Source organism: Ailuropoda melanoleuca, chromosome 7 (assembly GCF_002007445.2).
Source record: "Ailuropoda melanoleuca isolate Jingjing chromosome 7, ASM200744v2, whole genome shotgun sequence".
Classification (NCBI taxonomy): domain Eukaryota; kingdom Metazoa; phylum Chordata; class Mammalia; order Carnivora; family Ursidae; genus Ailuropoda; species Ailuropoda melanoleuca.
In genome coordinates this window covers 68030863-68053056 of record NC_048224.1, presented here as the reverse complement: position 1 = coordinate 68053056, position 22194 = coordinate 68030863, and the positions used below count along the sequence as shown (strand labels likewise).

The 22194-nt window shown below is 38.8% G+C and overlaps 1 protein-coding gene across 1 annotated transcript in view; it reads left to right on the top strand.

The window, feature by feature from the left end:
* Positions 1 to 2067: 2067 nt before the first annotated feature.
* The window catches only part of USP12 (ubiquitin specific peptidase 12), a 47374-nt gene continuing 27247 nt past the window's right edge, over positions 2068 to 22194 (top strand). The window contains exon 1 of the mRNA XM_011231045.3: positions 2068 to 2148. The gene's annotated coding sequence lies outside the window, so the exon portion shown is untranslated. The remainder of the gene's footprint in view (positions 2149 to 22194) is intronic.

Here is a 22194-nt window from a genome sequence, read left to right as displayed (position 1 = left end):
TTGAAAGGAAGGAGAAGAAGGGAACCAACATTTATGGGCCACCTGCTTATGTAACAGGCACTGCCGGATGCTTTTACAGGGTTTTAAAATCCTTTCGCTTGTAGCTATCCTGTGAAGTAGTTGGTGACATTTTCCTTTTGTAGTTAAGGAAACTGAGGCGCAGAGAAGTTAATAATTTGATCCATAGTCAGACTTACCTTGAGGATGCAGGACAGCTGGAGGATTCTCTAAACAGTGCATGAAAGTCTGTGATGTGTGGGGGGTAAGTGGGTCCTCTGGCGTGGTTAGAACACACTGTTTGTGGTGTGTGATTGGCATTACACTGGCGAGAGAATGTTCACATGTTACTCTGTTCATCCTCAGGGCCAGAAATGTTTTCCTGAGTTCTGTGTACTGGCATTTTACTGTTTTACATAAAAAAATGTCATAAGGTTGTATTTTGGATAATAGAGCCTTTCTTCTTCTTTCTCCCTCTCCTCTGCCTTGTCCCCCCATCTCCTCTTCCGTTTTGTGGGGAAGGGGTTATGCTTATTTAATTATTTGAATAAACTGGTATCAGTTTGAATTCTTACACTATTTATTGATACTTTTCCACGTATGTGAGGAAATTTTATGACATGATAACTTGAGCTGGCAGGGATGGGGAACGGGGCTTGCAATATTCCCACCAAGACAGATTTGTTCAGTAGCTCTTGAAGCTGATGTAATAATTGAATTTGATGTTGTTACAGAGCAGTGGATGGACAAATTAGAAATAAATGGTATCTGTAAACTAGCGATTGTATCAAGGTTTTGTAGAAAGCCTAAAAAAAAAAAAAGGCAATATCATGTTTATATAAAAGTGCTGGATCGCTGGAGGATATTAAAGGAAATGTCTTGTTTTGGTAGAATTTGACCACCAGTCCACCAGGTCCCTTTAATCAGCACTTACAATCAGGAAGTTGAGGATGTGTTGTCTAACAAAGGTCGGGCATCCAAGTCCAGGAGGGGAGCTCAGTCAGGAAACAACAGGGCTGGGCTTCTGAGCACGGAGGTGGTGTTCACGTCATGTCAGTGCCTTGGAGGAGGCATCGTGTGCGTGTTATCTTGTGTGCAACTTTGCGAAGTGGTGCTCAGGTATTTTGTGAGAAATACCATGTCAGTTTTATGTATGTGGTGGTACGTTTTCTTGGGAATTTTCAAGTAACCGTATCTAGAGTTATGTTTTCAGAGTTGCTGTCATTTGCCTTTTCAGCTGTGTTTGGAGTCCATTTAGGGGCATACGCCAGTACGCAGGGGCACCCCGCCCCCACCTCTGCCCCCCCCATCTCTCCTTTTTTTCCAGGGACCTCAGTGCACAGAGTTGAGTCCATCATATTCCTGAGACCATGACACTCGATTGTTGTCTGGGCAAGGCCCTTCTTTTGTTGTGTTTCATTTTCTTTTTTTCTTTTTTTATCCTTTACCCCCAATTCCATGTCCCTGTCCTCTTTCAGCACCCACTCAAGTATGTTATAATGTATGTTCGTCAGCCCATTTGCCATGTGCTATTTTTTATATATGTGTTAATCTCATTTTTTTCTTTAACGTTATGTTCTTGAGAAATAGTCGTGCTCTTGTCTGTAAGTCTACTTACGTTATTCTGACTCTGCTTCGTGGTATGATGGTTGTCAGCTGTGCAGTCATCAGTGCTGCTTCACACTCTGTGTGGGGACTTTTCAGGTATTTACCTCCAAAGAACTGTTAGGTCATCAAATAGCTGCATACTTGGTTTCAGCTCTCCTGTTAATGTCCATGAGACAGCAGGGGCTTTAATCCATTACCTAGAAAAAAACTAACACATTATAAATATAATTTCTTGATCCAAGCTTTGGTTTCCTGAGGAAGTTCTTGCAGAACTTGTGTAGTTTTCAGTCACATTATTAAAATCCTTTACTCTTCACTATCATCCTTTATTTTCTTTCAGTAATTTTAATGCGTCAAAGGGAACACAGTTTTTTTAAAGGATTTCTTTGTAATGCCTATGTAACTGTGAAAACTTTATGAAAATACTGAAAATACTGAGATTTCTGTTTTTTTCTTTTATAGGGCGCCAATGCCTCGGCATTAGAGAAAGAAATTGGTCCAGAACAGTTTCCAGTCAATGAGCACTATTTTGGATTAGTCAATGTAAGTATCTATTGATAACTTAGCCTTTACCAGTATCGTTGGAAATAATTTTAAAGATGATGAATGCATTTCATAATTTATTCAAGGAAAATTGCTTATTTGCATCAGTAGGCTTCAGGCCAAGAAACTTGATTTGAAATTCTCTTTTTAATGGAAGGGAAACAAAGTTGCCCAGGGTCTTAAGAGTTTTAAAAACAGTTTCTTGGGGCGCCTGGGTGGCACAGCGGTTAAGCGTCTGCCTTCGGCTCAGGGCGTGATCCCGGCATTATGGGATCGAGCCCCACATCAGGCTCCTCCGCTATGAGCCTGCTTCTTCCTCTCCCACTCCCCCTGCTTGTGTTCCCTCTCTCGCTGGCTGTCTCTATCTCTATCAAATAAATAAATAAAAATCTTTAAAAAAAAATAAAAACAGTTTCTTACCTGTCAGCCTAATTTTTCCTATTTTGTGCCAGAATTTTTCATAACTCAAATTTTGTATGGCCTACACCAAATGATCTCTTGATTCTTTGAGGATCCTTTAAATGTCAGTATGTAAGTGGCCCAAATGTACAGGTATAATAAACTTTTCGAAGTGCCTCCATGTGTCTGTAGAGTATTTGTTGGCTTACTTCTGGCAGTGTTCCACTAGTATAGGTAGACATGTGCAGAATACAGGAAAAAGGTACATTCCGCAGTCCTTGTGGAGGTAATTCTAGGAGTTATACATCATTAAAACTTTGGAAGAACTTTCTTTAGAATTTTTAACTCTCTTCTGAATCATCAGCACACACCACAGATCTGTTGTAGGGTACTGTTGGGTAGCTCCATGGTGAGTGTTTTAAACCATGTAGAGAGAGGTGATGATGCAGGTGACAAAGTAAGTTCCATTGAACACCACCTGTGTATCGTTGAACACTAGTATGTATTTGTGCCGAATGAGGTGGATTTCCTTTGTGGGTGATTAAAGTGATGTGGGTGTTTCCTCTTGTTCTGGGAGTCCCCTCGTGAGTGTGAAGCTTGTAACAGAATCTGCAGTGCCCCCTCCCGAGAGGAGGCCGCTCATCGCTCTGCTGGCTGTTTTTCCTGGAATTGACCCCTACATTCTAAATAAAGTGTCTGTGCTGCTGTTAAGAACAGTCCATTGACTTCCTGCTATGGTAGGTAAGAAACTTCACCCTCTTCTACCACCATCCCTGCCCATTCTCCGGTATGGAATTAACCATTGCTTTATTTTTCCATGTCGTGAATTTTCATTTATTCTTCCCAAAGTTTTCAGCAGCGCTAGCAAAGCTGAGAAGACTTCCTCTGTACCAGTTTGCACCGCGTCATCCCCAAGGCATTGACATCCCTCTGGAGCCCTGTCATCCCGCCGTGCAGCCTCTGTGGCCTTCTTTGCCCTTCACCGTAGACCTCCCTTCGCTTCTCTCCTTCCCTAGATTCCCTCTTCTGATTGGTTTTTCCCTGCTCTGTGGAACACGTTCTGTAGTAGCTTCTTCAGGGAGTGTGCATACGAGGTAAACTTTGATATCCTGTGTATTTAAAAATGTTTTGGCTATTGTCAAAGCTAGATATAGATCCTAAGTTAAAACCTTCCTTTAGAACATGTAAGGGATTACTCTCTGGTTTTCTAGCTTCTGTTGACATCAACAGGGCTGATGCCATTCTGATTCTTCATGTCTTCTGTGTGTGGCTTTTTCCCTTTTAAAAAATGTTTTGGCAGGCTTTCAGAATGTGGATGGATATCCACAGTGTTGTGAAATTTCATGATGCATCTTTGTGTCCCCCCCGTTTCTGCATTGGCTGTTTATCAACCCATTTAGACATTTTTTGTTTTCCTCAGTTCTAGAACATTTCTGATACTAGTATTTGGATAATTTCCTTCCTATCAGTGTAATCTTTGTTCTTTTTTCATATACTCTTAGTTGCATATTGAAATGCAGACTGATTCTTTGTTTTTCCTGGTTTTTCTTCATTTTTTGATCATCCGATATTGTCTACATTTTGGGCTATTACTTGCCCTTTTTTGTCCAGTTCATTGCACTTCTTATTTCATAGAGTGTTACCTTAATTTTTTGACCTTGTTTTATGGAGGCAATATTCTCTGTTATTTTTCTCAGGATATTATTTGTAATTTTGGTTGTTGAGGTTTTCTTATGCTTACTGGATTGTTTTGAAACCATCCCTCCTCTCCACCACCATTTTAAACTCTGTCTTTCCTAGTGGAAGGTTTCCTCAAATTTCATTAATATATAAAATGAAATTCTGAAAAGCTGATTGGAACTTGGTGTATTATGGGTGGAGCTTGTCTGCTATGGGTTTCCCTGTAGGGTGACCCATTGGCAAGCAGGCTTTAGAAATAGCTGCACCCCACACCCCCCCCCCACCGTGGCTAGAGCATTTCCTCTGGGGCTATTACTTGGTATTGAGGGACTTTCAGTTTCTGTTGAGGGGTGGCTTAGTTCAGGGTTTTGTTGAGCCCTCTGTTCGGTGCCTCACTGCTGTCCTGTGCTGGCCTTAAGGGCTCTTGAACCAGACTCTCCTGTGCAGCTTCTGTGGAGAATAAACCTGCGGTTGAAAGGAAGGTCAAGAATCTAGGGGTCTAAATGGTCCTTTTAAAAGACTTCTAACCAGACCTGTGTTTTTAGGTGAACCCTTAACCCCCCCCCTTTTTTTTTTGGCCTTTTGAGTTTTTGCTTAATTTATTCCTTTACTGTCATTTTATTGGGGTTTTGTTGGGGGAGGATAGGTGGGGAGTTGACTGTTTAATTTCCCTTGTTAATACGATCTGGCCTCCACTTCTAATATCTGAAATGCTTGTGCTTACGTACAGAGTTGTCTGTGATCAGAAACCTGGGGTGCATTCTGGCAATGGCGGAACCCCAGCTGCTTCATTCTCGTGAACTGCTGCCCTGCAGCTCCCACCCTTACTCGGTTCACGCTCTAAAAGCTAATGTGTGTCTTGAACTGTAGGAAAGTTGTGCTCATTGATAGTGTCGCAGAAGAACCCATTTACTTCAGCACAGGAGTATTTTATATATTGAAGGCTGTTTTATCTTTAATCTTCTCCAGTTTAAATATTTGTCTCTCCATTTCGTGTCTAACTTTTTTTGTAGATAGCCTCAGAACAACTAAAACAACATCCTCAAGAAAATCTTACTATAAAATGAGTTCTAAAAGTCTTTTTTTTTTTGTTATGTTGGTTTTACTCTGCTGTATCACTTGGAGAATACCAATGTATTCTTCTCTGAAGAATCTCCGAATTAACTAAGCTACCCTCTCCTCCCCCTCCCCCAAAGCTCCACCCTTCATTTATAAATAGTGTGATTAACTCCATAAATTTTTTAAAAAGGAGGAAGGGGGAGGGAAACAAAGAGAAAGAGTGATGACATTTTAAGAGCTGAAAAACAGGACCTATAGAAAAAAGTTAACGGTATAGAACACAGTTGCAGGGTAGCCTGAAAGTTTAAATCACAGAAAGAGTTAATTACTGAACTAGTTCTGCTGTATCTACTCTGACCACCAATTAATTTTTCAATATAATTCAGGTGTTCATCAATCTTTCATAGTTGGAGCCCTGGCTACCTTAGAGATCCCAGTTCTTCCTCATAATAACTAGGCACAGAGATCAGAAACTACATTTCTACCCATCAAATGAGTCTCTGGAAGGGATAAAAGACAAAGCTTCCTCTAAAGGTCTCTTACTAACTTCATTCCCTCCTGTTCTCCTGGGTTTTACTGAATCTCGGTTAGTCAGCTTCGGGCAGAAGCACAAATACCACTCTTTTAATTTGGATGGATCCACGGGGAATAATAAAAATAAAACCTTCTTAGAAATCCTTTTTTTTTTTTTTAATGGGCAGAAGAAAAATAACCACAGTTTGATTAACTAGCAGAAAATTCAACATAGGGGTTACTTTCAACATTCTTAATATAACCCATTTTCCATTACTTTCAGTTGCAGTTATCTTTTTCTTGGAAGAATATTTTCACAAATGATAGCTTTTATGCCAGTTCACTCATAATAATTCTGCTGTCTATCAGTGTACTTTGCATAATACATAGAGTGGGGATTTCCTGTTGGTTTAACTCTTGTAACTGCTCCAATATTTTTGATGTTATTGGAAATCAGAGAGGAGAAATACTAGTGTGGTGTGGGGGTTCAGAAACTGTCTTGAGTAGGCAAGGGAGCCTTTTGGAAGCTTTCTTTTGTACCAGAATATCCTACTTAAATGTCACCTGTTTATAGGATTAGCTAAATTCTTTGAAAATGACTTGTTTTAATCTGATGAACAAGATTGCCTTTTTCCTCTTATATATTATAGCCAGTGAGTACTTATTTTCATAAAGTTGATAGAAAAGGAATGATTTCAGTTAATAGTATCTCTTTCCTACTTTTTGTGCAGTCTGCATTTTTATTTAAATAGCCTTTTTTCATTGTTTTATTATATGGTTCTGTATTAATTTTCTAATACAGCAGGAGCCAATAGACATGTGGCCTCAATAAATCTGTTTGTGAGTCTACAGTGGAATGTGCTTTTCCGTAAAATCTTTGTTACAAAATAACAATTGTGTTCCTAGACCATCTTACAAAAGGCTTTTAAACCAAAATTGGTAGTAGTCATTGGTTGGAATTCCGGATCCAGGGAACAGGAGCCATTATGAAGGAGAGAGAGACCAATAAAAATGAAACTTTGTTTCCTTTTGTGGGTTATTAAGTTGATTAGGCAAATGTCTCTTGGTTCTGTTTTTGTTTGAATCGATTCATTCTCATTTAGTTTCTCTCTGCCTGATGGCCATAGGCTCCTTGAGGGTTGTATTATCAGAGATCCCAGAGAATGTTCATATGAGACCTGATGAAACAGTTCTGCCCCAAGTACTCTGCTGAGGTTGGATCAAGTGTCCAGCCCTGCTGCAGGGTCTGTAAAAGGGTTTGTGATTGACGTCCCTTCAGAATTTATGTAGAGAAGTCACTTTCTGTAAGGAAGGGTGGGACAGTGAGTAAGGATGTGGGGTGAGGAATGGGTGTCCCCTAGCATATGGAAGAACACTTTCAGATTAGGTCCAGTTGACTGTAGTGAGAATGGTGCATAGAGGAATGGGGGTATAGTGTTAAAAAACAGGGCCACCTAAACAAACTGTGGTAGGGGAAGAGGGTCTTCCCTTAGAAGGGGATGTTCATAGGACAGGCATCATTATCACCAGCCTCCAGCATGGGAGACAGTGAAGCATTTAACATTTAACATTTTTTGAAGGCAATACTGTTGACATAATGGTGATAAACACCAGTAGTCTCCAGTTTGTATATGTAAGATGAACGATTGGGCTGTGGGAAGAAATAAAGAATTGCTAATGTTTATTTTTATCTAAAAATGAGAGAGAAGCCTTACTAATTCTTGTTTTTAAAGATTTATTTATTCATTTTATAGAGAGAGCCAAGTACAAGCCAGGGAGTGTGTGGGAGGGACAGAGGGAGAGGGAGACAATCTCAAGCAGACTTCTTGCCGAGTGTGGAGCTCGCTGAGTGTGGAGCCCACTGAGTGTGGAGTCCAATGCAGAGCTCAAGCCCAGGACCCTGAGATCATGACCTGAGCCAAAATCAAAGAGTCAGATACTCAACTGACTGAGCCATCCAGGTGCCCCAGCATTACTAATTCTTTTTTTTTTTTTAAAGATTTTATTTATTCATTTGACAGAGATAGAGACAGCCAGCGAGAGAGGGAACACAAGCAGGGGGAGTGGGAGAGGAAGAAGCAGGCTCATAGCGGAGGATCCCATAACGCCGGGATCACACCCTGAGCTGCAGGCAGACGCTTAACCGCTGTGCCACCCAGGCGCCCCCCAGCATTACTAATTCTTAATAAATGGATGATACTGGTATCCGTACTCTATCCATGTGTGAAGTTGTCCTGTGACACTTCAAGTTCCATAGTGCCAAAGAGTTGACAGTATACCCATCTATTATCCACATATGTGGTTACAAACTGTTATCATTTTAATGTAGCTTTAGAGATTATATGATTTAATTTCAGTTAATCTGATTTTTTGAAATGGACAAATAACTTAAAAAGATGGTTTCAGAATAACAATGCAGTGATGAAGCCCTGGGAACTGTTGTTAATGCTTCATGTGGATTATTAATTTAATTCTTTACAAGATTTTAGAAGGTGGGCACTGTATTATAAACCCCATTTACAGACGAGGAAGCAGATGAACAGAGTGGTTTAGTAGTTTCCCAAGGTCAGATAGCAGAACCAGACTCGAACCTAGACAGTTTGGTTTCAGAACCTATGTGCTTAGTTACTGTGCTGCTCTCAAGGCAGATAATTACTCAAATGAATTCAAACATATTTGGTAGATAGGATTGAGAATTTAATTTAGAAAGTAAAGTGAGGCCATAAAAGAAACTTTCCCCCTTGGACCTATCTGTGTATCTATCTTTGATTGCCATTAAAACCTCATATCCAAATAACTGAACATAAACTCAGACTGTTAATCGGAGTATTAAAATCTGTAACCCACAGTGTACCAAAAGGCATACTCAGTTTTATTCCTCTCACTTAAATATCAATAATTTTTAGTGAAAACAAAATTAACGTAAGTAAGATAAAAATTTTACGTGTTTACTTTGTCTTAATCACATTTGTTATACAGTTAGCTATTGAACAACACTGGTTTGAGCTGTCTGGGTCCATCTATACGCAGATTATTATTTTTTTTGGTATAAATACAGTATAGTATTGTAAATGTATTTTCTTTTATGACTTTCTTAATAGCATTTTCTTCTCTCTAGTTTGCTTTGTTTTAAGAACATAGTATATAATACATATAACATACAAAATATGTGTTAGTTGATTTTTATAGGTAAGGCTTCCGGTAAACAGTAGTCTACTATTAGTGAAGTTTTTGGGAAGTGGAAAGTTATACGCAGATTTTTGACTGTGTGAGGGGTCAGCACCCCTAACTCCCACATTGTTGAAAGGCCAACTATATGTAGTGTGTATTTTTATGTATATAAATTTTACATTTTATAAAAGTATATTTTAATGTGTGTGATGTAGCACATAATTTTTATATGTATTTATTAGGGATGTGTGTTCAAATGATCTTAGTGATGGGGATATGATAAATATTTGTGGAAGGGGCATTTATTTTAAAACTAGGAGAAAAAGGCATTAGAGAAAGCGAGCATAGGTCATTGTGTTCAATAAGGAACTGAAAAATCAATGCTCAGACCTTGGACGGCGGTGGCTTTTTAAAATTTGTTTCCCCTGATTTTAAACCTGGTTATACCTTTCATCTTCAGAACAAGCTGAGAAGACACAGGGTAGGTTTCAACCCTAAAGCAATGTCTCTTTTAGAAATTGAGCATTTGGAAACAAAAGTGGGGGGGGGGATCATCCCAGACAATCTTTTGCATGAAATACACACGAGAAAACATAATATTTTTAAGTTTTAGGAACTTGAAAGTTACTATCAGGGAAGCTGAAGGAAAAGTTTCAGAGTTATGAATAAGATCAAAAGTTATTGCTTATTCTGGAGAAATTTGCAGTAGTTTCAAGCTTTAATTTTTCTTTAATGGGATTGATGAAGATAAGTGCAGGACCATAAGAGAAGACCTCAGAGAATTGATCATAATGATACCTATTGCTTTATGTTCAGAAGATGAGTGAGAGTCTGCATTCCAGCATTCCGTACAAAATAGTAGACTCCTTCGGTTTCCTTAGCTTATTCCATTTGCTTCTTTTTATAAGTTGGTCAACCTTTATTATAAATCTTCCTAATATACTGTGAGGGGCTATGTTTTGTTTTTACCTACTCTGTGGAAGTCATTAGAATTCCTATTGCTTATTCTTTCTAAAATTTTTTTATTTTTACTTAATTTTTATTTATTTATTTTCCCTGTTGCTTATTCTTCAGTAAAAATGTCCAAATAATGGAGATTGAATCTTCTCTTCAATTGGCAGAGCCATAGTTTCTTGTTCATTAGCATCATTAGACTGATACAAATACTAGTATTTTTAAGACTAATTAATATGGAACAATTGGGAAATTAATGTTAGTAATATTGTAGATTCCACTGCAGGTGTACTTAGCCCCTGGATAGGCTTTATTAAATAAGTATATCCATAGTTATATTTATCAGTAGTATCAATGCATCATCTGCTTATCATCTACTTCTTCTAGCATTTCCCTGGAAAGCCTTTAAAGCATCTGTTTTTATGAAACCACTTCTTGGCTCTGGCCACCGATATGAATGTAAAAATCATGTATCCTCACTGGGCCTCAGGTTCTGTTTTTTTGTGGTAATGTTTAACTCATTTCTCTGTTCCTTGAATGTCTTGTAAATTGGTAGGTAGGTCTAGACACTTGATTAAAATTTGGTAGTTTTGTTTTTTAAGACAAGAATACTTCGCAAGAGTTGCTACATATTTCTGCAAGAGACCTAAAAGTTTGGCTGTTCGTTTTTAATGACGCTGGAATGCACTGGGGGTTCCCATCATTTTTAAAGTTCCCCATCAGCCTTTAATGCTTTTGGTATCCATGATAATTATTTCCTAATCCATTATTTACAGTCATTTCTTCTGAATTTATTAGCTGGATTTTTTCTATAAGCTAGAACTTCCTTCATCAGCTATTTAGTTCCCCATGAAATACCATTCTTATAAGAAAGACAGGGGGCACCTAGGTGGCTCAGTTGATTAAGCATTCAGCTCTTGATTTTGGCTCAGGTCATGATCTCAGGATCGTGGGATCAAGCCCCTCATCTGGCTCCACACTGGGCATGGAGCCTGCTTGTGATTCTCTCTCTCCCTCTACCCCCCACCCCACGTTCACGCTGTCTCTTAAAAAAAAGAGACAAGATAAAACTTTCATGTTTTCTTTTTATATATTAGTTTACAACTTCCATGGAGACTAATGAAAGGTTTTTTAAAAATGTCATTATTCATAAATTTTTATGTAGTTGATTTGCTTTTTATCATTTGCTGTATTTCTTTTTGATGAAAGTTGGCTCTTGAGTCTACCTAAAAAGATATTCCAGGCTGATCTACATTTGTGTATTTCCTGTCCCAGACCTAGTGTAGCCATATCTACAAGGCATCATAGTTCCTTTTTGTGGGAAAAAGGTTTTTAGAGACTACAATTTGTATGTCAGGGAAACTTGCTGCTGCTAGGCCTTTTAGTGGATAGAGGTTGAAGAAACACACACACACACACACACACACACATGCACGCACACACTTATAAAAAGACATGAGTTTATACTGATACTTCAGATTCCAATTTAAGTTTATAGGGCTTTTACTCTTGTCTTTATTATTGTATCTTTTTTCCTTTGCATTAACAGTTTTGGTTCCTAAAGATATTACTGTAATTCTTTGTTTGCTTTGTCCTACAGAAATCCATAGTAGTGTCAAAATAACAGTGTTAATAGATCAGTTCTAACAGTGTGATTACTGAATGTATTTAAGATTCTTTCTTTTTATTCTTAGACCATTTCAGTAGGCATGTGTAGTAAAAATACTGTGTTTTAAAGTTGCTCGAACTAATTTTTTGTGTAGTTCTCCCACGGACTGGATAAACATTTAGGTTTCACTGATCTCTGTTTCTTTTCAGCTTTAGAAATTTCTTTTTTTCCTCTGAGATCTTTTCGGTTTAATTTAGTTTTTTTTAAAAAAAATGGTGCAAAGCTAATGTTTTTAAAAATGTACTTTGATTCCTCTCCACTCTTCCCTCTTTCTCTACAAATAACTATTTTCATTAGTTTTTAATATATCCTTCCTGGTTTTTAAATATAAGCTAACATGTACGTGTCAGTGGATGTGTGTTTGACATTGCCCTTTTTAAAAAAATTTATTTATTTATTTATTTTTAGAGAGAGAGTGTTTGTGTGCAATTTGGGGGGGGCAGAGGGAGAGGGAGAGAGAATCTCCAACAGACTTTGCACTGAACACAGAGTCTGAATTGGGGCTTGATCCCGCAACCCGAGATGATGATGAGATCAGCACCTGAGCAGAAACCAAGTCTGGCGCTTAACCATCAGAGCCACCCAAGCACCTTGACATTGCCCATTCTTAAAACAGTCTTCGCTGCCTAGGCTTTTTAGGTTAGTGAGTGTGTGACCTCACTGCATGGTGGTGCTGTGAGAATTGTCCTCTTTCCTTTTTTTTACACTTTCAATGTCTCCCCAAGTCCTCATTGCTTAACTTTTGGGGTTTTTGTCAGTGGCTTTGGGAGCCAATGTCTATTAATGGGAAGGGAAAAGAAAGACAATAAATGTTGATCAAACCATGTGTCATTTTCTCATAAGGTAGGGTTATTTTTCCCTATTACTAAAGAGGAGGAAGTTGAAGTTCAGTTAGCTGTAGTTACACACACGAGATCCCATGAGCGGTAAGAAGTCAGTTCATAGTTGAGGATTGAGTGCACCTACAGTCTATAACGTATCAAGAATGATGTGCGGGCAGCTCAGCATTTCAGCGGTGGGTGTGCTGGCATATTGAAAAGTTTTTTCTTTTTTTAAAAAGATTTTTATTTATTTATTTATTTATGAAGGAGGAAGGGGGGATGGAGGGAGGGAGGGAGGGAGGAAGGAAGGAAGGAAGGAAGGACAGAAGGTAGAGTAGGAGCAGAGGGAGAAGCAAGACTCCCCGCTAGGCAGGGAGCCTGATGTGGGGCTTGATCCTAGGTCCCCAGGATCATGAGCTGAGCCGAAGGCAGACGCTTAATGGACTGAACCACCCAGGTGCCCCTTGTTTTTATTTTTTGAGTGGCACTTAAGAATCTGATAGAAAACCTCGCTTTTGTATTTTTTTAAAGAATTTTTGAGAGTTATATTTTAAAATGTATAATGTATAAAATGCTTAATATCCAAAATGTAACAAAGGGAATTGAAAAAAAATCATAGAGAATTCTAAACCTTTAACTACTCTCACTTTAACCTATATAGTTTTTTATTTTTATTTTATTTATTTATTTATTATTTTTTAAAGATTTTATTTATTTATTTGACAGAGATAGAGACAGCCAGCGAGAGAGGGAACACAAGCAGGGGGAGTGGGAGAGGAAGAAGCAGGCTCATAGCAGAGGAGCCTGATGTGGGGCTCGATCCCATAACGCTGGGATCACGCCCTGAGCCGAAGGCAGACGCTTAACCGCTGTGCCACCCAGGCGCCCCCTTATATAGTTTTTTAAATCAGTTTTCATGAAGGCCAAGTTTATTCCATATATTTTCCTTCAATTTTAACCTGAAACCAATGCCTAGAGCATCCGTTTAATGTTAAAATGGCAGATTTGCAGTCAGAATAATTATTTCTGCTCTAAGATACCTTTTAATTTATGAGGATCATAAATTCCCTCTCTTCTCTCTGTTCTCTTAACTATACGTGGAAATTCTTTCTCTTGAAAATGTGTTGCCCCAAATTTAACAAGATTTTTTTTTTTCTATTCTAGTTTGGGAATACCTGCTACTGTAATTCAGTTCTTCAAGCACTTTATTTTTGTCGTCCATTTCGGGAAAAAGTTCTAGCATACAAGAGCCAACCTAGGAAGAAGGAGAACCTTCTTACCTGCCTAGCAGACCTCTTCCATAGCATAGCCACTCAGAAGAAGAAGGTTGGGGTGATTCCTCCTAAGAAGTTCATAACAAGATTACGGAAGGAAAATGGTAATTCTTCTACTTCTGAATGTATTCTTACATAGCAGGAAGGGGCACCTTCTAAGCCTTAAAGCGTGTTAGCCATTGAAACACCAAAGCTGATGTTCTCGTCTGTAAGGAAGTGCTAGTTTAGTGAGGAGGTAGTCACACAGTAATTAATATGAGCTGTGATTAATGTTAGAAGTATTTCTACAAAGACCAAATTCTGTATGCCAAGAAATGAGAAATGTTGTTTTTTTGGTTTTGTTTTGTTTTTTGCCTGCTTGGCTTTTCTATCAAGAATGAAGTTGGGTTCCCCCCCCCATTATTTATTGTTTTTATAGTGCTTTCATGTATGTTAACCCATTTGACCCTTACACTACCGTGATTTAAAGAGCATGTTATTTCTCCCATCTTAGCCATGCAAAGAACAGAGGCTAAAAAGCTTTCCAGGAGTCATACTCCAGGGAAAGAGCCCGAGTAATAAAACTTTTTGGCTTTAGGTAGGTGGTTTTAACTCCACTCACCCCCCTTTTTAAATAGTTACTGATTAAGCCCCACTTCTCTTTTCTCTCTTACATGTTTTTTGTTTAATGCTCACAACAAGCCCAGAAGTCAGAGTTATTACTTCACTTTACATGAGATAGTGGACACTCAGAGAAGTTAAAATGGCTTGTCAGGGCCCCACACATCTTCCTGACATCTAAATCCTGTATTCTGTCTAGTGTGGTGTATTACCTCAAAAAATTCAAGCGGGATTTAAATAACATGTAGAATTCTGGGGTTGGTTTGATTTAGGCGTTTTAATCATTATAGAAATAAAATTGAGTGGAATTTTTAGTTTAATTTATTACCAAAAGATACAGAAATAAGATTTGAGAAGTCTTTAAGATTGGTTATTAAACACACCATTGAATAATCCTGCCCATAACTGAGTTCACACTGTTCATTATCCCATGAATTGAGATAAGCTTGGGTCATATCTAGTTTCCTGAAACGTTAAGAAGACACTGAGATAACATGGCGACAGGCTATTATTCTTGAATCTGATTCACGTGTTAAAGATTTTTTTTTTTTTTTAAAAAGATTTTATTTATTTATTTGACAGAGATAGAGACAGCCAGAGAGAGAGGGAACACAAGCAGGGGGAGTGGGAGAGGAAGAAGCAGGCTCCCAGCGGAGGAGCCTGATGTGGGGCTCGATCCCATAACGCCGGGATCACGCCCTGAGACGAAGGCAGACGCTTAACCGCTGTGCCACCCAGGCGCCCCCACGTGTTAAAGATTTTATTCATTTCCTCCACATACAGATACAAAGCAATTGATCATTCACAAAAATACATCTTTTTGTGTTTTCCCTATGAAAGCCAAACATCTTTCTTAAATTATAAATCTGTGTAGTATTTTCTATTTTTAAGAACACCAAATACAGCTCTGTTAGAATGTGGCTGAGTGATTCAAGTCCTCTCAGTCTTTTTGTCTGTATTGGTATGAAACTTCAGGGATTTTGTCCTGGTAGAAAATTCATATACATGGTAGTTGAACGTACCATCGTTTCTCAGTGATTTTGTTAGTATTTTAGAAATGTTCAGCATCAGAAACATGAAACACAGGGGGCGCCTGGGTAGCGCAGTCGTTAAGTGTCTGCCTTTGGCTCAGGGCGTGATCCCGGCCTTCTGGGATCGAGTCCCACATCGGGCTCCTCCGCTGGGAGCCTGCTTCTTCCTCTCCCACTCCCCCTGCTGTGTTCCCTCTCTTGCTGGCTGTCTCTCTGTCACATAAATAAATAAAATCTTTAAAAAAAAAGAAAGAAAGAAACATGAAACACAGAATACACATTTTCTTTTTCAGTTAATAGTGCATTTTTCTTGACCTTTTTTTTTTTAAGATTTATTTATTTGGGGGGGAGGGGCAGAGGAAGAGGGAGGGAATCTCAAGTAGACTCCCTGCTGAGTGTAGAGCTAGGCGCAGGGCTCCGATGCAGGGCCTGGTCTCAAGACCCTGAGATCATGACCTGAGCCAAAATTGAGAGTCGGACACTTAACCAGCTGAGCCACCCAGGCGCTCCTTGAACTTAGTCTTTAATATTGTTTGTGCTCTTGTTTGGGTTGCTGTAACAAAAGTACCATAGACTGGGTGGCTTAAACGAGAGACGGGTATTTGTCGCAGTTCTGGAGGCTGAGAAATTCAAGAGTAACGTGCGGGCAGCTTCAGTGTCTGATGCGGGCTGTCTTCCTGGTTTGTAGGTGGCTGCCTTCGTGCTGCGTCCCCACATGGTGAAGAGAGAAGCATGCTCTCTCATGTCTCTTCTTAAAAGGGCACTAATCCCCGTCTTCAAGACCTAAAGGTCCTCCCAAGGCCCCATTTCCAAAGAGCATCACATTGGGGGTTAGGGTTTCAACATGTGAATTTTGGCGGAGGTACACGCGTGTGGTCCTCAGCGTGATCTTTAAGTGTGCAGTGACTTTCTAAATTTAGATGAGGTCATGCTGAACACAGAGCTCAAGTTACTGTGTTTTGAAAGTTGTGTATGTGTGGCTTTGTATTTTTGCTTGTCAAAGTTGGGATGTTTTTACAGTGTTTATTATTTTTTAGTAATTCAGTATTTTTCTGAAAATTTTTTATATGTTTAGGCAGAGTAAATTGATGTATAATAGACTTCTTAAATATTTTGTTCAATGAAACTGATTCCAGGATGAGTATTCCAGACTTATCTTCTCTTAGTTTTGTTTCATTTTTCTGTGCCTCAGAAACAATGTTTAATGGCAAAGCATGTTTATTATTTGATGTTGCTGGCATTTTGTATCTTTTGAAATATAGTTTTGCCTTTTGATTTCTTTTCCTGATAAGTTTGTAGAGGAGAGCACACAAATTAAAGAGGATTTAGTGGGTTAGCCATTGCTTAACTCTCCTTCTGAGATTATGTTTGCTGTTTTTGTTTAGTTTTGTTTTGTTTTTTGTTTTAATCTCTGGAACGAATGAATGTTGCCCATTTCAGAATTTCCACTAACTTTCACTGTTGGACTGTTGTTCTTAAATCAGTTTTCTTCCGTGGTATGCTGTAAATAAACTTCATGTTTTGTATTTTCAGTAGATATTAGCTCCATATTGTGTTAACTGCTGATACTTTATATAACTAATCATTTTGATATTACTTGGGAAGAATCTGTTTTAATTTCAGTAATAGATTTTTGTTTTCAAAATTTTAATTCATGTTACCTAGTCATAGCATATGAGAACTGTAGTGTAGTACTTTTACAGTGTGATAACACTTGCTCCATAAATGTGTTATTCATGATGATGGGAAACTAGTTGAACGTTTGAATTGATTAACTTTTATATATTTAGCGTCTGCTGAGTGCCAGAAACCAGTGGAGAAGACGAATAATCATGTAATATAATGTATTATCACCATGAAAAAAAAAATAAAGCATGGAAAGGTAGTTAATCAGTTATGTTAGTTCAGAGAGTTGAAGTGAGAAGCCATTGGAAGGTCCGAGGTAAAGTCGTCCCAAGCTGTTAGAATAGAAATTGCAGTTGCCCTGAGTGCTTGAAGGATGACAAGGAAATTAATGTGGCTAGAGTGGAGTAAGATGAAGATGGAGAAAAAAGGCAAGGGCCTAGTGCTTGGATTTTATTTTGAAAGCCATGGCAAGCCGTTGGAGGGTGCTGAGCAGGGGGTGAGCTGTTCTGATCTGCATTAGGAAGAGATCCCTCTGGCTGCTGGTGGTATGGTGGTGGGATCGAGTGGGCGTGGGCCGCGTGAGTGCATGCAGGTAGACAGCCAGGAGGCCGTCACACTACTATAGGTAAGTAATGAAGCCCTCTGTCTCACACTGCTAACTTCCTATAGAAGAATTAAAACATGGACCGATGGTCTAATTCTGGGCTAGCTGGCAGTGGCTCAGCTTGGGACCATTTCAGGTGGGTTTGACAGTCCCATCAGTGGACTTGTAGCTGTGAGCGTTCAGAGCGTTCTGACTCACTGAATCTTAGCAGCACACATAGTTCGCACTGTTGTTTGGGGCCAGGTTTATTCTCCTGTCATCGTAGCTGTTTCAGCCCCTGTCGTTCATTTGGTTCGCTCATTCATTCATTCGTTCGTTCGTTCATTCATAAAATGTCAAGCTCATCTAAATATGTGGCAGGCACTGTTCCGGGTGCTGGGGAGTACAGCAGTGAATGAGATAGAAAGGATCCTTATTCTCAAGAAACCTGTGTGTACATAGCCATGCTTCAGCTGATGTAGAGAGATACTAATATAAATATAGAAGTATATGTATTTAAGGATTGGTCTTAAGTGAGGAAATAATTACAAATAACACCCACTAAGTAGATTTGAGTGAATAATTTCCCATACTCATTTATTCCTTTTTCCTCCTGAAGAGCATAAAAGATTATTTTGTGTAATGAAAGCTAGCTATTTCTGAATTACGAAGAACACATAACGTTTTTATGCATGGATTTAGTTTTCATTTTTTTTTGCATTAATGTTGCAGCTGTATTGGTACTTTAATAATTCATACCTTTCATATACATTTATTTAATAATGAAATTGTCTGTCTCTCCCACTAGACTGTCAGTTCCATGATGGAGGGAACCCATTTGTTTTTGCTCACCATTGTATTCCCAGCACATAATCCAGTTCCTGGCACATAGTAGGTGCTTACTAAATATTTGATGAGTGAGTGAATTTGTCTAATTTGCCAAAGCAACTTTGAAGTCCACCTTTCCCATCATGCCACTTAGCAGAGAAGAAAGCAAACCATAAGGAAACCAAGATTTTAGAAATTATGTAGTACAGTTTAGGGGGATTGTCTGCGGCCATTTAGTTGATGTTGTTTTGATGTTTATGTGGTCCTGTTTGAAGTTTTTAAATCGGTATTGGCTACTTTTAGGCACAGCGAGAGTCTGGCACATTCAGCATTCTGTGTTTATAGAAAATGGATTATAAGTTATTTTAAATATTTCAACAAAATGCTTGAAGAGTATTTTCTGGTTTACTTTACATCTCATTTCCAGAGCATTCAAGTCAGTTGAGGTACGTCTGTGAATGTGATGTCATTGTTCTGTGTTAAAGGAACATCCAAAAAAAGATGTTTCAAGTTTTTAAAAAATCAAAAACATTTGCACATTTTTGCTTTACAAATTATTTTGAAAGCCATGCATAGATGCTAAAATCTTAAACAGGATTTTCTTTTTTCTTAACCAGAAAAAATTTTATTTAGATCTTTTAATTTTGTAGTTTATTTTAAAGATTTATGGGAAAAATGTATTCTTTAAAACTTTGGTTATAAAGAACTTGATTTGGTGGAAAAGAGACTATGTTGAACTGTGGCATTGAGCTAGCAGATAGAGATCCACTGCAGTGAATTGTTCATATCTCACTTTAACTAGGCCCTTAGAGTGTTGATAAAATATTTTTACTGGTCCTCTCCCACTATCCTTCCTTTTAGATTCCTCCCTGATTTTCCCAATTTGTTTGTACTTTCCTTGAGCCCCCTAATCAACTCTAGCATATTTCCTTTTAGTTCTTAGCAGACCTGGGTGGTTCTAGATTTGTGACCTGGGGGTGGCTAAGTGAGAGGTGAAAAGGAGACTTTTAAGGGTATCCTATGCACTTCTGGAAGCTGCCTGGACACTCAGAATGTCAGGGTTGGTGAGGGAGTCAGGATGGACAAAGAAACCATGAATCAGGCCGTCAGTGGGTGAGGGGAAGTTGACAGATGACCACAGAAAGAAGGGGGTTCAAGGTAGTATGGCCAGATCTTAATAGCTTTTTGACGGAGGGCGAGTTTTTCACATGCAGAGGAAAGTGTAATGATTGAGAAGTGGCTGCAGAGAACTTAGAAATGCCAAAGATTGAAGAGATGTGGAGTTTAGAACAGAAACTTGTTTCTGGAGCGAACAGCAGAAAGGGTTGAGAAAGAAGGAAATCCCAAGGATGAGGAAGGAAATAAGGAACAATAAACGGCTGAGTGTAGTAGAGGATGGGAGAGTGGGGTTGGGAGGTAGACTAGTATTTTCAGGGATGAAGGCTCATTGCATTGAGAGGCAAGGTGAAAGGTAATTGACTTCAGTTATCCCAGCGTTGGCCTAGACCGTCCAGTGGTGGAACCATCTAAGAGTTCTGAGCATGACTTGGTCTGGTCTCAGGGAGATGGAGTAGACAGCCAGGAGGTTTTGCAGTGAGCTGTGTCACAGTGTTGGGAGTAACATATGGACTTCTGCTGGGAATAGGGGATGGGGAATGGTGTCACCGTGCTTGGATCTATCCTTTGCCCTCATGGGCAAAAACCACTGGACACACAGAATACCAAATTATAATCAGTTAGATGTTAAGTCCACGTGGGCTATGCAGTATCTGTTAGGACTCGGGCTTTTATTATTCTAAAAAATAACATAAGGGGTTTGTTTAAGGCTAATCAGATCCCTTAGGACAAGCTTACAGCAGAGAAATGAAGTGCGGCTCTAACTGCATTAATATTATTGTGTTTGATTTGAAGTCCAAGAAAGAGGTTAAATAAATTTCCTGTGACATACATGTAATTAAAGGTAGAACCGTCCTAGGAATCCAGACAATCTTGTTCTAGCAGCTGCACCTTAAATCTGAGGCTTTTTAAAGGTCTTATTGACACCAAGATTAAAATCAGTCTTTACTTTCTTTGAGTATACCTCCCAGATCCACATTTTCACTTGTTCCCATTCTGTTTGTACAGTAGCTTTGCAAAGGAAGATGGTGTTCCATTTTATAGACTAGAAAATCAAGGCCTTTTTGATTACCAGGAGGTTGAATGTTCACTCATGTTTCTTAGCCTTCTGAATTTTGTTTCTATAAATTGTTGATTTCCATACTTTGTATTTCCTTTTGTATAAGCTCTTTTATGTGTTGCAGATGTTAATAGTTTTTGTTTTATGGAATCTTTTTAACTTTTTCAATGATTTCTAATGCACAGAACTTAATTTTATGCAGTCATAACTAGCTCTTCTAAAAATGTGAGTTTTTGTTCTTTTTATCTTAGACTTTCCCTAAGTTTTGTTCCTAATTTGTCTTCTTTTATTTAAAAAATGTTAGCTGTAATCTTTCTAAAATTTATTAAATGCGTGTCAAGGATCTAAAGGTAAAATTTTGCTGACCAGGTCGTCTGCTCCGTCTGTGTTTGATGGCTAAGCCACAGGTGCCGTTGTGTGCCTGGGTCTCCCAGGCATGCTGCTTTGTATGCAACTCGTGGCGTCGGACTGCCTGGCTTGTATCCTGGGCCTGACACTTCCCGGCAGCACGACTTTCCCTCTCTGATCCCATTCCCTCATTTGGAAGATGACAATAACAGTGTCACTGAGTTGTTAAAAAGATCAAATGTAATACTGCCTGTGAAGTCCTTACCTTTCCGTTTCAGGTTCTGTGATGTCAAGCGTGGGGGTATAAAGCACTTCATGTTAGTGACTGTTTTTCCATGATATTTATTCATTTGTATAGTTACAGGGAACATTTCATAGAGTTGTAAAAACTCACATTTTAGAGATTATCTGGATTGAATAGATAATTTGTGATACCCTTGTTTCCTATACCTGACTGCAGATCAGAGTCGCCTGGAGGAACTTTGAAAAGTCCCAGGTTCCAGGCCTCACCTCTGACTGAATCCCTAGGATGCGTGGCCCAGTCATCGTCATTTCCACAACCTTTCTGTGTAGCTCTTACCCAATTGGCTTCGCATTGGCAAAGCATGTTTTAAAACATGCTGTGTCAAATAAATAAAGAATAAAACTTGCCGTGTCATAATCTTTGTGGAATAATAAGATGAGCTAATAAGAAGCAGTTGTTTCTTTTCTTTTTTTTTTTTTTAAGATTTTACTTATTTATTTGACGGAAGCAGTGAGAGAGGAAACAAGCAAGGGGGAGTGGGAGAGGGAGAAGCAGGCTTCTCGCTGAGCAGGAGCCCAACACAGGGCTCGATCCCAGAACGCTGGGATCATGACCTGAGCCAAAGGCAGATGCTTAATGACTGAGCCACCCAGGTGCCCCAAGAAGCAGTTGTTTCTGATCTCTTCCATATATTATATAAATGTATGAGGGTAGGTTTTGCCCTTTTCTCATGGATCACCTAGTATTGTTGATTTAAAAAGAAGATTCTCGTTCATCTTAATTGTATTTTCTCCAAGTTTAGTCATATTTTTATGTGAAGGATAATCTGTTTCTTGTACATGACTGACAATACCAAACATTTGTGCTTAGTTCTGATAGAATATTGGATATTTGTTTTAAATTTAGTTTTAATCAAGTTTTTATTTTTTTAAAAATTTTTTAAAGGTTTTATTTATTTATTTGACAGAGATAGAGACAGCCAGCGAGAGAGGGAACACAAGCAGGGGGAGTGGGAGAGGAAGAAGCAGGCTCATAGCAGAGGAGTCTGATGTGGGGCTCGATCCCATAAC